Genomic DNA, 12,636 nt, shown 5'->3' on the forward strand with positions numbered 1-12,636 from the left:
AGAGAGAAAAAAAAAAACACATACAGTACAAAAGCAGGAATGTTCTTATAAAAAGTCATTCTATGCCACTAACCAACCCCCAAGTCCCTAAACTCTGAGATTACAAAGGAACTTCACCCACCTCTGGGTTAAATTTTATTTCCTGCATCAAGAAAGAATAGTTGTGTAAAATCTAACCACCACAGATTACCTTCTATTCCATGTTACAGTATTCAGAAGTACACTTGTGTACACTTACCATAAAGGTAGATGTTATATTCACTGTTGCAGTCATCACACTTGGGTTATCTGCCTGCAGGTAGCCCTCAGTCGGTCCAAATACCAGAGTCTTGGGATTTCTGCTTCGGATGCTGTCACCTCATCCATGACGTCAGGTTGTCAGGGGTATAAAACATGCAGCCAATGTCATTATATCAGTTTTTCTTGCCCCAGATGTCAGGAGCCCCCACAATACGAAGCAATCAAATGGTGCGGAATGCCTCCAGTAAAAATTAAATACCATTTCCATAAGATTATGGGCAAAAGAGAGGATAGGTAAAAAGTGTAGAAAGACAGGGGGGGCTGGAGGGAGGGTAACCAGGACTGCAACAGTGAACACACTAACATCTACATTTATGGTAAATGTACACAACTGTACTATGTTCTTCGTGTTTCACTGTTGCAGTCATCACACTTGGATTGATTCCCAAAGCTGAAGAAGGGTGGAGGCAGCCAAGTAGTAGTAGGGCTGGCTAGCAGGCCTTAAGACTGCTGTGGCAAATCCAGCTCTGGATTTAGAAAAGATAGGTAAGTGGTAATGCTTGGTGAAGGTGTGTACATAACTTCAGGTTGCAGCTTCCAGGATGTCTCTGGTAGGGACTCCCCTGAGAAAAGCTGCAGAGGTTGAGGTAGCGCTAGTGGAATGAGGCCTGATCCCCTGTGGGTTAGGTTTTCCATGGTGTTTGTAGCAGAAATGGATGCAGTGTCCTATCCATTTAGAAATGGTTTGTTCCAAAATGGCCTTGTCCTCTGCTTATGTAGCAAAGCTGACTAGCAGCTGGTCAGATTTTCTGAAAGGTTTAGTCATGTCAAGGTAGAACCTGAGCCGTCTGCGCATGTCAAAGGAGTGCAGGATACTTTCCCCTTTATTCTGAGGATTAGGAAAAAAGGTTGGCAAATGGATGGATTGGTTTAAACCAAACTGGATACCACCTTGGGAATAAAAGATGGGAGGGGAAACCCTGCACGCATGGACGATAATGAAGGGTTCCACAGCCATAAGGGCCTGTAACTCAAACACTCTTCTTGCTGAAGTGATTGCTAGCAGTAAGGCTGTTTTCCAAGAGAGGAATTTTAACTCTGCTGTAGCAGCAGGCTCAAATGGGGGAAGAGTGAGCTTCTCTAGTACAAAGTTAAGGTCCCAGGCAGGAGTGGAAGCTCTCCTTGGGGGTCTTAAATTGTTAGCTCCTCTCAGGAACTGTTTGATCAGAGGGTGAGAGAAGAGGGGTGGCTCAGAGACATGAATCTTAATTGATGAGAAGGTTAGGCCTTTGTGGAGCAGCTCTAGTCTAGGACTTGAGGCAAGAAGGGCATGACCGTGTACTTCCCTTGAGACCAGCTCCCAGAACAGTATCTATTCCACTTTTCTGAATAGGATTTCCTAGTACTGGGCCTCCTGGCCTCAAGGATAACATCCAGCACCTGTTTGCTGAGGGTTGCTGGTGATGTATTCAGGGAAGAAGTCAGGCTGCCAGGTTCAGGGTTTGCAGCTGAGGATGCAAAATCTGTCCCTCCTGCTGGGACAGCAGAGGGGGGGGGTCTGATGTAGATGCCAGGGTGGCACTGCTGTCAGACTGCATAGGAGTGGGTACCAGTGCTGGCTTGGCCACTCTGGTGCAATAAGGATTGTCCTTGGCCTGTCCTGTTTGATCCTGAGGAGAACTCTTGGAAGGAGGGGAAGAGAGGGAAAGGCACAGAGACTTTTTCCTATGTGAAGGATAGGGCATCCACTTTCCAAGCTTGGCTGTGGGGAATTCTGGTGAAAAATTTGTTTAGCTGATGGTTTTGGGGGGACACAGAGGTCCACCTCTGGTGTCCCCCACCTGTGTATTAGAAGTTTGAATTAATTTAGTTCCAGTTTCCACTTGTGTGGGTTCATTAGATTTCTGCTTAAGTCGCCAGTCAGTGAATTTTGTTTGCCTGGCAGGAATTGTGCTTGCAGGTGCACTTGGTTGCTTAAGGCTGTGTTCCACAGAGCCATGGCTAACCTGCATCGTGGGTAGGAATGAGTTCCCCCTGCTTGTTTATGTACCACATAACTGTGGTGTTGTCCGTCTTTATCAGGAGTTGACCTGACAGGATAAGTTATTTGAAGGCTGTCAGTGCATTCTGTACAGCTAACATTTTTTTTGATTGATATGCAGGTGAATTTGTCCTGGGCTCCATCTGCCTTGAATGCATTTGCCTGCCATGTGAGCCCCCCCCCCCGTGCATAGTCTGATGAGTCTGTTGTCAAGAGTTTGGACGGTGGGTGGTTCTGAGAAAGGGAGTCCGTTGTTGTGGTTGCAAGCCTCTGCCCATCAAAGACACTGTTCTTAGGGAATGATAAGAATTACTGTTTCCAGGTCCTGGGAATGTTGACACCAGAGACTTTTTAAGTACCACCGAAGTTTCCTCATATGGAGTCTTGTATATGGAATCAGAAGAATACACAAGGTCATGAATCCTAGGGCTTGCAGTATTTTTCTTGCAGACAGCTTGGTTTGGGAGGCCAGTAGTTTGAAATAAGTTGTCAAATAAACATGCTTTTCTGGAGTGAGGAATGCCATCTGGGAAATTGTGTTCAAGCTTGCTCCCAGGAAGACGATCTTTTGGCTGGGTACCAGATGCGATTTATTTTTGTTGATGGTATACCCCAGAGAAGTTAGGAGTCTCTTTACAAACATCAGGTGCTGAAGTAGCAATTCTTGACTCTCCGCCTGAATCAGGCAATCATCCAAGTATGGGTAAATTTAAATATTTCTCTGCCTGCAGTAAGCAATGGCTGGAGCCAGGCACTTTGTGAATACCCTGGGTGCAGTAGATAAGCCAAAGAGAAGTGCAGAGAACTGACAATGCATAGAGCCTGCCCTGAAACGTAGTTATTTCCTGCAAGATTCCCTTATGGAGATGTGCAGATAAGCTTCTTTTAAGTCTAGGGTGACTAGCTAGGAGTCACTGGCTAGCATAGGAAGGAGCTGCTGGAGTGTAAGCATTTTGAATTTTGGTACCACCAGGAAGGTGATTACGGATGACAGATCTAGAATAGGACGCCAAGAGTTCTCTTTCCTGGGCACCAGGACCAGCCTGGAGTAGAAGCCCTGTCCACTTTGCCTTGTTGGCCCAGGTTGAATAGCCCTGATACTGACAAGAGAAAGTACTTACTTTTGGGCCTCTGTCCACTGGTTTTGGAGGAAGGTCTGGTAAACTGCTTGGGGTTGGCAGAGAGTAGAAATAGAATCTGTATCCCTGTGATACAATGTTCAAGACCCATCAGTCCTGGGTAATATACTCCCAGTTTTCTGCATGCAGGGCGAGTTTTCCTCCTAGGGGTGCCAGTACTTCAGCATGGCTGGGAAGGCTTAAGGACAAGTCATTGCGAACTTATTCCATAGGGGGGTGGCTTACCGCTCCCAGTTTTTGAGTAGGTAGCACTTCATTGTTTAGATCTGTGCATACCCTGAGACTGTAGTCTTTGTGGTCTGTTGCCCCTGGGTTTGGGCTGAGGTGGTCTGGAAGAAACTGGAAAGGACCAGTTTTTTGAAGGCCAATGCCTACTGAATCTAGGTGGCTGTACCTGTAAGAAATCTTTAACAGTTTGCATGGATTTAGCTTTTTCCTCCATCTTTTAAGAACAACTTCTGCTTTAGAGACAAACATTCTTGGTTTAATGGAATATCAAGTAATTTTGCCTTGACATGGTCTGGCAAGATTTGATCCTTCAGCCAGGCATGCCTTCTCAGAACAGACCCAGTGACAGCAGCCCTGCAAGAATCTTCTAAGGCATCAAAACCGCACTGCAAAGTAGGTTTACCAACTTGGTTTGCAGAATGCATTAAGTCTTCTAAGCCTTTATTTTACAATTTGTTGATCAGGACAGTCTGACTGGATACATGTCCATTTTCAGCAGAGGCCCAGGGAGAAAAACTCCACATACCAAAAAAGAGACAATACACACACATTACTGAATGATGAACTCGGGCAGACATGTTTAGAAAAATATAGACAAACAAAACAGGCAAATATCAATATACACAATGTGCAGTCTTGCATCTGATTGGCAAAGACGTATCAGAAAATTTGAACAAAGAATACAATCAGATCTCACAATTCACAATGCTTAGACATTCAAATGCTATGAGGCATAGATAACTTGGCTAAACAGCAGGTTGGGTAGCAAGACATGTATTAGTGAAGTTGTTAGGTTTAGAACAAGAGCACAGCCAATGAGATGCAAGGTATTTTGAGTTCTCTTTTAAATAGGGGTAGTGAGGTTTCCTTGGTGATGGTAGTAGGGAGTAGATACCAGATTTTACCGGTTGAGTTGGCAAATACAGCGTCTGCAGAGTTGTGGGGATTTTTGGGTCAGTATCATTAGTTTATCAGCTGAGCGTAATGGCCTGGGGGCACTATGAGGGGTGAGAATATTTTTGAGGGCAAGGGTGTTATCAAGTTGAGGAGTATTTTATGCGCTACTATAAGCTGGTTGAACTGTAGAAGGGTATGGACACTCTAACCATCACAGTGCTTTGAGGTTCTGGCAATCGTGGGTCCTAAAAGCCATGTCTGTACTGAATCTGGCTATATGACTGTAAAGTACAGTGTACACTTACCATAAATGCAGATGTTCGAGTGTATTCACTGTTGCAGTCATTACATTAGGGTAATCCTGCTGGCAGGTTGCCCTCAGCCGGTATGAATTCCAAAGTCTTGGGTCCTGCATCAGCTGCTGTCACCCCTTCCCTGACGTCAGGTCGTCAGGGGTATAAAAGAAGCAGCAGACGCCATTTTCTACAGTTTTTCTTGCCACAGATGTCAGGTGCCCCCAAAAAGGGTAGCCAAACTTTATGTATATTTTCAGAAATACATCAATATAAATTTTACCTTCATCTACAAGCAAATACATCACATAGGTATAAATCAAGTAAGGAAAGAGAAGATCCAAAAGAAAAAAAGGGGGAAGGCGGGTGGGTAACCTGGACTGCAACAGTGAACACACACTAACATCTACATTTATGGTAAGTATACACAACTGTACTATGTTCTTCGTGTTTCACTGTTGCAGTCATTGCATTTGGGTAGAGTCCAAAAGCTATGGTTGGGAAGCTGGAACTAGACAGCAGTAGGAGCGGCTATGTGGCCCTGCAGAACTGCAGTGGCAAAGCCTGCCCTGGATTTAGAGTAGAGTGGCAGATGATAATGCTTTGTAAAAGTGTGCACTGAACTCCAGGTAGCCGCCTCTAAAATGCCTGTGGTAGGTACTCCCCTGAGAAAGGCAGCTGAGGTGGCTGCAGCTCTGGTGGAATGAGGCCTAATGCCCTTAGGAACTAGCTTGCCATGGTGTAAGTAGCAGAAATGAATGCAGTGGCCTAACCACTCAGGAGATAGGCTTTCCTTGTGATCCTGCAGCATATACCACTAGTAATTGCTCTGTTTTCCTGAAAGCTTTTGTTCTGTCCAAGTAGAATCTAAGCTGTCTGTGTACATCCAAAGTGCAGAATTCTCTCCCCCCTGTTCTGTGGATTTGGGTAAAAGGGAGGCAGATGGATGGCTTGATCAAGAGCTACACTGGACACTACTTTAGGCATAAATGTTGGGTTTGTCCTCAGGGAGACTGTCTGGATGAAAAATGATGAAAGGTTCAACAGCCATGAGTGCCTGTAGCTCTGAAACTCATCCTGCAGAAGTAACTGCTAAGAGCAGAGCTGTTTTCCAAGATAAAAACTTCATATCAGCTGTAGCAGCTGGCTCAAAAGGAGGCAGAGTGAGCTTTTCCAAGACATAGTTGAGGTCCCATGCAGGTATTAGTAGTCTTCTTGGGGCCTTAAATTTTTGGCTCCTCTGAGGTACTGCCCTAAATAAAGGGTGAGAAAAAAGTGGTGGCTCTGTATTGTAATGAGCCGAAATGGCAGAGGCATGAATTTTAATACATGAAAAAGATAGGCCTTTGTCCAGCATCTTAGTTAAGTATTGCAAAATCTGAGGAATATTTGGTACTGCTGTATCAGTTCCTTGTGCTTGGTTCCAGGCACAGAATCACTTCCATTTTCCAGCATAAGACTTTCTAGTACTAGGCCTTCTGGCTTCCAGAATGACATCCATCACAGCTTTACTGAGCGGTGTTTTTTGTATGTCTAAATTATCAGCCATGCTGCCAAGTTTAACGCCCTGAGTTGGCTGTGCAGGATCTGATTGTTTTGCTGGGACAGTAGTCGAGGTATTTGAGGTAAGGTCCAAGCCGGGTATACAGATAAATTCCTTAGTATTGGATACCAGTACTGGCGTGGCCAGTCTGGGGCAATCAGTATCATCTTTGGCTTCTCCTGTCTGACCTTTAGGAGCACCTTGGGGAGTTAAGGTAGTAGAGGAAAGGCATATACTAATCGTTTTTTCCAGCTGAAAGATAGGGCGTCCACTTTCCATGCTCGTCTGTGATATGTCCTTGTGCAGAATCTTTTTAGTTGCTAATTGAGAAAGGAGGAAAATAGATCCATGTCCGGTCATCCCCATTTCCTTGTTATGCAAAAGACTTGTGGATCTAGCTGCCACTCGTGGGGATCTATGAGGTTTCTGCTTAGTTCATCTGCCAGAGTATTTTCCTTTTCTGGCAGGAATTGTGCCTGCAGATGTACTTGGTAAGTCAAAGCTGTGTCCCACAAGGTCATGGCTAGTCTGCAAAGGGGGTAAGAGTGTGTACCCCCTGCTGGTTTATATAGCACATCACCGTGGTGTTGTCTGCCTTTATCAGCAGTTGTCCCGGATGAAGTAGGTCCTTGAAGGCTGTCAGGGCATTTTGAACAGCTAACATCTCTTTTTGATTGATATGTAGATGCATTTGGTTTGAGGACCATGTGCCCTGAATGCCTCTTCCTGCCATGTGGGCTCCCCAGGCATAATCTGATGCATCCATTGTTAGTTTCTGCCTGGCTGGAGGTAATGTGAATGGCTGTCCCTTGTTCTGGTGACAAGCCTTTGCCCACCACAGAAACTCTTGTTGTAGGCAGGGAATGAGAGTAATGACTGTTTCCAGGCTACCACTGAAGTTTCCTCATATGCAGTCTTGCTTATGGCATTAGTAGGATGCAGGATGCCATGACGCCCAAAGCCTGCAGAATTTTTCTTGCAGATAACTGGGCCTTTGTTGCCAGCATTTTGAAATAGGTAGTCAGTTGCCTTTATTTGTTTGGCATGAGAAGCCATCTGGGCAGTTGTATTCAAGCTTGCACCTAGGAATGTTATCTGTTATGAAGGTACTAGTTTTGATTTCTTTTTGTTGACTGTGTACCCTAGGCATGATAGAAGTCTTTTCACAAAAGCCAGATGTTGAAGAATGTCCTTGTTCTCTGCTTGAATGAGACAGTCGTCCAAGTAAGGATATATTTGTATTCCTCTTTGTCTGCAGAATGCAATTACTGGTGCCAGGCACTTTGTAAAGACCCTGGGCGCAGTAGATAGGCCAAAGGGCAGTGCAGAGAATTGGTAGTGCATTGAACCAGCCTTGAATCTTAGGTATCGTGTGCATGATTGTCTAATTGGAACATGCAGGTATGTCTATTTTAGGTCTAAAGTCACAAGCCAAGTATTCTTGCCCAACATGGGCAGAAGCTGCTGCAAAGTCAACATTTTTTTAATTTTGGAATATCCAGGAAAGTGCTCAGAATAGATAGTTCCAGTATCAGCCTCCAGGCCTTGTCCTTTCTGGGCACCAAGAACAGTCTTGAGTAAAATCCTTGTCCCTACTCTTGCTCTGGTACTTGTTGAATGGCCCCCATGTCCATGGGGGATGAGACTTGTTTTTGCGCCTCTGCCCATTGATTTTTTGGCAGATCTGGCCATCCGTTTGCCTTTGGCATAGTATGGAAATGGAACTTGTATCCTTGTGACACTGTTTAGAACCCAAATGTCATGGGTTATGATGTGCCAATTTTCAGCAAAAAGTGCTAATTTTCCCCCTAAGGGTGCTGCCAGAAGATAAGTGCTTGGTGCAGGCAGGGGGAAGCCAGTGGGACTGTTTTCTGTATGTTTGTGATCTATCTTCTCCAGCTCTGGAGGTAGAAGCACCCCATTGCTCGGGCCTTTAAGAACCTTGCGCTTGGGATCTACCCCTAGGGCATCTGGTTCTACCCCTTTGAGGTCTGACAGGAAAGGACCAATTTTTTGTAGGCCAGTGTCTACTAAACCTGGGTGGCTGTACTTGTAAAAATTCTTTGACAGTTTGCATAGATTTAGCTTTGTTTTCCATTTTCTTTAACACCTCTTCTGCCAAACACCAAACAAAGTATCACGCTGCAAAGGTGCATCTAGTAATTTAACCAGGCAGATTTTGTTCCTTTAACCAATCATGCTTCCTAATTACAGAACCCGTAACTGCGGCTCTGCAGGAGGCCTCCAAAGAATCAAAACCACACTGCAAAGTATGCTTTCAGCTTGTTCTGCTGCATACAATAAATCCAGCATTTTCTTGTTTTCTGCACATTCAGAATTTAACAATATTTTCTGTTTAAGCAATCCCATGACATGTTGCTGATACTTAAGCAAATGAAATTGACAGTTTAAGGCCTTTATAGCCAAAGTTGCAGATGTGTAAACCTTTTTTCTCCATCTATCCAGTGCCCTTGAATCCCTGTCAGAGGGGGTTGGGTTTTTTGCAGTGGAAGCCTTAACTCCCTTTGGACCCTGTGAAATAGTTTCTGGGTCAGCAGCAGGGTTTTTAAAAAGAAATTTGTGCGAGTCAGGAACCCTGTAATATCTGTCAGGCTTAACAGGAGCTGGGGGTAAGGAGTCAGGGGTCAGACTAGACTCCGAAAACACATCTACAATGTCTAACACAGGTGGAATAGCTAGAGGCCTGTGCTGAGGTAGTAAGAGAAAATTCCTGAGCCTCTTTTTAGATTCTAAAAAATCTTGGCTCTCCCAGTGGAAATGCTCCCTTATGGTATGCAAGTTTTCCCCAAAGGGATAGTTCTCAGGAGGAGATGCTGAAGGTATAGATTTTTCAGCATCAGAATCCTCACAGGGGGGAAGAGAATATTCCTGATCAGAAGAAATAGAAACCTGATCTGAAGATTCATAGTCAGTGTCTTGCCTAGGCCTCTTATCAGGAGGGGGATGGGAACCCCTGATCAAGGTAATCAAGTCTTCGGCCATTTTGAGCATCTGTTTTTTGGGCATAGAGGCCTGTCCATGTGGCTCTTGAGTCTGACTCTTTGCTTTAGAAGGTGCTTTAGTCTTTGCCTTTGATGCTGAAGTTGTTTTAATGTAAAGATGTTTAAGTCTGAATACACCCTCAGAAGCCGGTGCCTGCTCAGCGGCTCCGGACCCATCTGAGGGATTAGCGTCCGAGGCTCCAATACCTTGAGTATCCAGAGGCATGGCTGACTCCACATGGGAGTCGGTAGCGGCCTGCGACTCAAGTAGCGGGCGTCAGGGGCTGCAAAAGCGCCTCACTGAGAACAGGTGACTGGCTTAGGAGAAGCTTCGTAGTCGGTTTTGGGCCTCGGTTGTTTTTCTTTTTGTTTTTTGTAAACTCCGGTAGTCTGACTGCAATCAGACATTTCAGGATAATTAAACCGGCGTCCAAAAAAGTTTAAAGCAAAATTATACATACACTTAATAGTGCGTTGGTTAAATCTAGCACAAAACAGACAACCAGTAACATTGTGATCAGGGTCTAGGCAAATAATACAATAAGAATGAAAATCCTTATGAGGTATTGGCTTTCCACAAGAAATACAATTAACTTTTTCTAACATCGGTCTGGAGCAAGAAAAAAGTTTCCCCAACGGGGTACTTGGCTTTATTGAAGACTTCGGATCTGAAACTCAAACACGAAAATCTCAGGAGTCGCCGACCGGCACTTGCGAACTGCTTCTGCTTCGGGCACCACGCAGCAAGAAAGACTGAAGAAAATGGTGTTGACTGCTTCTTTTATACCCCTGACGACCTGACAGCAGCCGACGCAGGACCCAAGACTTTGGAATTCAGGCCGGCTGAGGACAACCTGCCAGCAGGATTACCCTAATGTAATGACTGCAACAGTGAAACACGAAGAACATCATCCTGATAATTTGCTGAGATCAGTTTTGGATAGGATAGTGAGTACAGGGGGAGGCAAACATAAGGGTAGAGAGGAGGTGTGATTTTGCAATAGCTACCGTAACTGGGGGGGGTTTGGCTCTGGACAGGGAGCCAAGTTTTTGTTGACGGACTTAACAGTGTGATTGACATGTTTATCAAATTTAAGGTTGTTTATTATTACGCATAGAAGCTTTGTATGGTCATCAGGGGAGATAAAGGTGTCATTGCTAGATTTAATGTTGAAGGAAGGAAGGAGGAATTCTATGGTTAGGGAGAGGAAAATAGTAACTTGGTTTTGTTAGGATTTAGAAGCAGGCAGCAATTAGCTAACCATGTTTCTACCGCGCTGAACGTGGTCTGGGTGAGAGTTAAAAGTTGTGTAGGAGAGGAGGCGGAGCATATTAGCGTTGAGTCATCTGCATATTGGATGCAGGTAGCGCCTGGGATGGTGTGCAGATCACTGATAAAGAGAGAGAAAAGAAGGGGCCTAGTATGTACTCTTGTGGGACACCTAGGGTTAGAGGAAGTTAGGATGACAGCTTGCTCTGCCATAAGACAGCCTGCTGTCTACAGTTTAGGTAGGAGTGAAACCATTGTATTGCGTGTTGATCTAAACTGATGGTGTGTAGGGTATTGAGCAGTAGCTGATGGCTGACCATATCAAAAGCTTTTGAGAGACCTAGGAAGAGTGCTGAAGATAGTTTGTTGCTGTTACGATGAAGATTGATGACAGAGAATGATAGAAGAGCCGTGGTGGGGTACTGTGGAATGGCCTAAAGCTGTGCTGAGAGTCAGCGAGCTTTCCGATTTTAATAAGAAAGTGCATGACTTATGTATGGGATCTTTCCATGATTTTAGCTAGTGGTGAAAGAATGGCTATGGGTCTAAAGTGAGATAATTCTGTGGAACTTCCTCCTTTATGGAGAGGTATAAAGTGATATTTTCCACATTGCTGGGATGGATCCTTCTGAGATGGATCTGTTGATGAGAAAAGAAATGGGAAGTGCTATGGCATCAGCTGCTTTTTGAAGATGTTCAGCTGGGAGGTGGTTGGCAGCTAACGTAGAAGGTTTTAGCTTTTTGAGTAAGGTCTGGATCAGGTTGGTAGGTATGGTTTTGAAAGGTAAAGGTGGGTTGGGTGCTGGGTGGATCAGGGCTTGATGTGCCAGAGCTGGTGTTTGTGTCCGATGGAGTGAGATGGGTAGCTGGAGACTGGATAGCTTCAGTAAAGGAGGAGTTGAAGCTGTTTGCAATTTCAACAGGGGCTTTAGCAAGGGCAGCTGATGGGGTAGGAGCGGCAGAACGGCCTGGGTGGAGAAAACAGTACCAGTCCAAAACTTTTGAGGTTTTAGCTAATATTTTTGCTGTAAGAGGGTATAGTGATTTTTTTTTTTGTCTACAATGACAGATTTTTTGGCCTGGTTCCTTAACTGCCGCAACCGTGGCTTTTACACAGATGGTACGGGTAAGGAACACGATGGTTAAGAATAGCCAGAAATTTGATATTGAAGTACTCAACTGCTTCTTGTAAGGGGAGTCGTTTCAAGACATTCTAATTATATGCTTGGAGTTCTTTTTGGAAGTTGTCAAGGTTAAAGTTCCTGACGTTTCTTATAGTTCTGTAGGTGGGCTGGTTGGGAATGTCGGCTTTGAGCCTAACATAGGTAAGGCAGTGATCATTTAGATCGGGTAATGTACCTGACTTGTACTTTTGGGGGTGGCTGTTAAGTATCCAATAGAGGATACTATCTGACTATGTTTGCTAAATCTGGTGGGGGTGGAAATAATCTGAGTAAACCCATGGTGGTTTAAATGGGTGGAGGGAGTTTCAGAGGAACAGGTGTTCCAATCAATGTTTACGTCCCCCCAAGACAATGGTTTCCAGGGGATAGCTGGAAGCTAGCCAATGTAAGATATTTTCTAGAGTATTACCATTCTTGCCGGGTGGAATGTAAATGCAGACAATGTATCTGCATTTATTTTTGTTTATTAGTTTGGTGATGAGAATTTCTGCATTGCTAAACTGGGGTGCCTTTTTGGGGTCATTTGTTACTGTTAAGGTAGACTTGTATAGTACAGCTACCCCGCCACCTTTTCTGGAGATCCGGTCCAGTCTAAGGATGTTGTAATGTGGGGGGGTTATTTCATTTTCTTTGGTTATTGGTTTTAGCCAGGTTTATGTGAGGCAGAGGATATCACGGGAGTGAACAGCTAAGAATCCATGTAGGCTATGGATCTTGTTGTTGAGGCTTCTGATGTTGAGATGACAGACCAGAAATGAGTTTGGAAGTCTATCAATCTGGGTAGTACACGTTGGGTTGT

General features: G+C 44.6%; 1 protein-coding gene across 1 annotated transcript in view; it reads right to left on the bottom strand.

Annotated features, from left to right (window-relative positions):
* The window catches only part of LOC122793961, a gene marked incomplete at its 3' end in the record, with an annotated part of 2,396,194 nt that overhangs the window by 1,477,883 nt on the left and 905,675 nt on the right, over positions 1-12,636 (bottom strand).

Source organism: Protopterus annectens, chromosome 2.part1 (genome assembly GCF_019279795.1).
Source record: "Protopterus annectens isolate FY-2018-M chromosome 2.part1, PAN1.0, whole genome shotgun sequence".
Lineage (NCBI taxonomy): Eukaryota > Metazoa > Chordata > Ceratodontiformes > Protopteridae > Protopterus > Protopterus annectens.